The following is a 5,351-nucleotide window of genomic DNA, read 5'->3' on the forward strand; positions in this document are numbered from 1 at the left end:
TCCATTTGGCACGTTTTGGTTGCTCCACGTAGAAAGAAGGTTAAAAATCTAAAAGTTGGTCACTATTTACAAATGTGGGCTTCTATTGAAAAGATTTAAGAAAGGATCTATAAAAGCTATCCTGTATTTTTACTTTTTATATCTAAAGTGAGATCAAGCAATTAAATAAAATAATATTGAAGTAACAGCATTTCATTCAAGTTGGATCCTTTTACATCTTTGTACATAATTATATTTCCTTCATTGTTCTAAGATTTGGAGATTTGGATAATGTTTTATTTTCATACCAATAGATTTGATGTAGACCAAAAGATGCTTTGTTAGCAAGTGTGCAATCTTTGATGTAGTGCTTTAGCATGTTTGAGTTCTTTTATATAGTGTTATTTTATCTTCATATTCATTGTTAGAATTTTAAAAAAAAAATCCTTGTTTTTTATTAAATTTTGTTAAAGTAATGGATGTAGGACCAACAAAGAAGGTGATGAGAATGTTATTTGAAAGTGGACCAAGTAACATTTGTGAAGGTATTGATAACATACCTAACATTGATATCATTGAGGATAATGAAGTAAAATTGGACAAATCTGTACATAACAAAGAAGAAAATGTTATGCCAAAAAATGATGGGTACACTCCAACTGTGCCTATTAATTGTACACCTTTAGTTGGTATCGAATTTAAAACTAATAAAGATGCTTTTGAGTTTTACCAATCATATGGAAATATGGATGAATTTAATGCTCGTATACATTCAATTAAGAAAAAACATAGTATATTCATGTGGAAACAATTGACATATAACAAAGAAGGTTTGAAGAGAAAAACACTGATGAAAAAAAGAAAAGCTTGCAACAGGATGTGATTGTCCAACAAAAGTTAACATTTTAGAGAAAAATGACAAAAAAGATTTGGTGTATTAGTTCTACATACCTACAACATAATCATGTGTTACACTTTCCATCAAAGTTGAAAATGTTGAAAGGTGCACACAAATTTGATAAATAACACAAATTCGTTGTGAATACATGGATTGGTGCAGGTTTGAAGTCACACCAGGTTATATATGTTTTATCGCATGAAGTTGGTGGACTTCACAATACTTGATTTACTGAAGATCAATAAAAGTTCATCTTAGAAGGCTGACAAAATTTTATCATGGAAGGGATTGTTAATATGTTGTAGATTATTTTAAAAAAAGAAGAAAATCCTGAATTTCATTATGTTATTCAATTTAATTCGTTTAGACAACTTGAAAATTTCTTTTGGGTGGATGCATGAACCCAAGAGGATTATTACTATTTTGGAGATATGATTTCATTTGATACAACTACACCATTTACTAGGATAAACCATCACTATCAAACAAATATATTTGGATGTGCTCTACTTATCACTAAAAAAGAAGCATCATTTGCATGGGTATTTAATGAAGGTTGCAAGCAATGAAAGGAAAGTGCCTAGTAGTTATTATCACAGGTCAAGACCCTGCTATGAACTCTACAGTAAAGAAGGTAATTCCACATTATATTCATAAGTTTTGCATTTGGCATACATATCAAAAAGTAACAAGACATGTCAGTCAGTTGTATAAACATGCAAAATTTCGTTACTTATGGGAGAAGTGATTATATCAATCAGAAAAAATTGAGGAGTTTGAAGCTCTATGGAGATTTAGTCACTTTATTTCCTACATTAGCAAACAATCATTGGGTTATGAAACTATACAATACTTATGCTAAGTGGGCTAAACCATAGACATCTACCACATTTATGGTAGGGATGTCAACCACGCAACACAATGAAAGCATGAACAAATTTTTTAAGAAGTATGTTATCAAAAATACTCTTTTGGGTGAGTTTATTGCAAAGTTCGATGAAGCAGTTCAAAAACAAAGAGATAAAGAGTTAAACTGTGACTGTGAATGAAGAATGAAATTATATGATTGGTGACAAATAGTGCTATGGAGATACACTTGAGAATATTTACTGCCACAATTTTTCATAAGTTAAGAGAATAACTACTACACTAGCTTGGTTGTACAATTATGTTAACTTGTCATGGTGATTCAAAAAAAATTCATTGAACATGAGGAACAAAAGAATGAAAAAGCTAGAGAATAAGAGTTTACTTATGGTAAGATTTCCAAAGCATTATCCATTTGCACTTGTTTTTTATGGGAGTCATCTGGGATTTTATTTTATCATATTTTTTTGTATGAATCATTTCAAGAAGTCTCATCTACTTATATTATGAAAGGATGGACAAGAAGTGCCAGAAGTGGTGTAGCACATGACATAGACTGTTCCAATCATGTAGTTGGAGTTAATGATTTATTGATGATAAAGAGACCCACATTATTCTGAAAAGCAAATAAGTGCATAGGTGCGGCACTCAAGTCACAACAATAATATGATCATGTCACACAACCATTTGGTAAGTTTTTTGCAAAATTAGAAAGTATTATTCCTAAACTTTCAAGTGTAAATAAGAAATATAGTATTTTGCAGTCAAATAACAATTTAACTATCCCAGTTCGAGAAAAAGTGTGTACAAAAGGTAGTGAAAAACAAATTGAATCATGCATCCATAAGAGAAAACCCTTAAGGATGTGTGCTACATGATCATTCTGCTCATGACTCTCGAACTTGTGCTTTTAAGATAAAAATTAGGTAAGAATCTCATCCTTTTCTTTACTTATTTCTTTTCAACAATTTATAGGACTATAACATTTTGTGCTATGATCTAATGTGGAAATGTATATTGTTGGTGCACTTCTATAAATACCATAGTTGGGAAGCCCAAATGATATATTATACTTGTGAACAAAGTGGCCATGATAAATGTAATTGTCCTCAATTAAGAAACAACACTCAATGAGATAACCTTTTTGCAATATATTGTTATTCATTTGAATTTAATTAATACTTTCACAATCCTAGATCCTTGGGTGTTGGAAGGTAGGCAACCTAGTTTTCTATTTCAAATCATGGTTTGTTTGTTATTATTATTGATAGCTCTCTTGCAATTTCTTAACAGGTATGCTAGAAAGTAGCTGACCCACATGCTATGATTAAAAAGGAATATCATGGGGCATAGGGCTAGAAAGAAGCGAGCATCATCAAAATTAGTGTTGATAATTTGTTACATAAATAGAATCAACTTGATATTTTGCTAACTATAAACATATCAATGTGATAATGGTAAATTCATAACTTCATTTCATAAACAGACTCAACTTGGTTTACAAGGTAAATCTCTTTTCTCCTTGCTCACAGTTCTTTTATAATAGGTTGATCATGCAGCATTTGAGGAAAGTCATAACGCCGACTTTCGGGCATTTACACGATGACAAACAAAGACACATGGACCTTGAATTGGCTGCAAAGCCAACTGTTTGGATCTCATTTCATGTATAGAATGTGAGCTACAAGGAATCAGACATTTAGATGAAGTAAAGTTTACAAGATTAAAGGTCCCATCACAGCCACATCCAAGGAATATTAGTCCAAGGCCCATGTAATGCATATGTTCATGGAAAAGAAACCAATAGATCATCTCCCATGGTGACCCTGAACCAGAGCAATATGAGCCCACTATTTTGAAACCCTCCTTATAAGCACAACCACAAATATTATTGATCACTATTGGCTGTATTTCAGGGAGGCAAACTCAAAATCACACTATTTCACAAGAACTCGAGAAAATTTCATCAATTAAAGAATTTATAAAAGAAAGTGAGGAATGGGAACAGGGGAGAAACTAGTTATTAAAGAAATGAATGAAATTTTCATGATAATGGAATGATATCTCTGAGTACTGTCATTGTATTACAATTGATTTCTCAGTAAAATCATGGAACTTCCAAAATTTCCATAAAATCTGCATGCCCACAAGATGTTGTGAATAGGCTAAACTTAAGCAAGGTGCTAAAATGTACAAGCTTTGGTTCTCTTGTGGCAATATCTTCATACAATATCTATAAATAGGAAAAGGAATATCCTTGAGTAATCATCTGAACCTCTGTCAATCATCTCTAAGCAGCAACTACAAAAACAATGCATACATAAAGTAATGATTTCTAATACTCAAGAGAATTAGATGGACATTTGCATACAAAACAGGCACCCAGCATGGAGATGGTGTGCAACAATGGCTATATGGATAAAATTAATAATAAAAACAAGAAAAAAAAATTGGTGAGCCCCCTTGCTGCATCGGGCATACATGACCGACCCCCTGACATAGCCAAGGGCAAGGATACCCCTCCCTCTGCATCGGCTGGGTATGCTGACCCACCTGACACAAGCGAAGGGGTCTCCTTCATGCCTGCCTGGCGAAGATTGAGAGAGAGACAATGTCGGCCAATGGGGGAGGTTTTTATTGTGTGGGTGAGAGAGAGAGGGGAAGGGGGTGGGGGGGTGTGGAGAGAGAGAGAGGGGGAGAGTTACTCACCTACAGCTGAAGTTGTCCTATAGAGGAAAAGTGATGGACGACAGGCGGAGCTCCTCTACATATGGGAGGAGATACAGAGAGGGAGGGAGAGAGGGATTGAGAGAGAGAAAAGGCGGCTACTCATCGATGGCAGAGGGTGTCCTACAGAGGAGTTGATGCAGCCAACCTTGTAGCTGTTGCAACCTTGTAGCTGTTGCAAAACGTCGCCGAAGGCTGGTTGTCCTTCCAAGATCAAGTTGAGGACTGAAATCTATTGCTGCCGAATATAAAGGCTTACAAAAAAATCAACCCGGCTGAACAACAACCCCAGCTGAATAAGCCCTTGGGACTGGTTACAAGAAGGGTTAACCTAGCCCGGCTCCTCCTACTACAATCAACTACAAGGATGTGAGGTTGTACAAACATATGCCATACACAATGCTCTCCTCACTCAGCCAAGCAATCACATACATTCATCATCCTGCCAAGCCATACCTAGGCACGACAAACCATTCCCCATTGATTTCCCTAGGTGGTTGTACAGCTCAGGACTATGTCCTAAGTAGTGTGCTTCGGAGGAGTTCGCAGTCAGCTGAGAAGGCCAATGGCCAGCTGCAAACCACGCCCGCCCGTGTTCTACACAAAGGACGGTGTATCACTTGCTGGAGCTATGTCCGGCCTCTCCACAAGCTGTAATTTAGCTGAAAACAAAAACCATGTCTTAGGTATTCAGCTCCAGCTCCATGAATAGCTGCTGCAACGAGTTTCTGCAGCTGGTTCCTCTCGCTCGATAGCACCTTGAACTCCAAACAGAGACAGTTGATTACTGCCTAGAGGATCAGCAAGAATACAAAATAGAGAAGTGGTTTTCCACTTCACCAAGCAGTAATTGAGCCCCTTGTTCAGTGAACATTAGGGG

This window comes from Nymphaea colorata, chromosome 9 (assembly GCF_008831285.2).
Source record: "Nymphaea colorata isolate Beijing-Zhang1983 chromosome 9, ASM883128v2, whole genome shotgun sequence".
Lineage (NCBI taxonomy): Eukaryota > Viridiplantae > Streptophyta > Magnoliopsida > Nymphaeales > Nymphaeaceae > Nymphaea > Nymphaea colorata.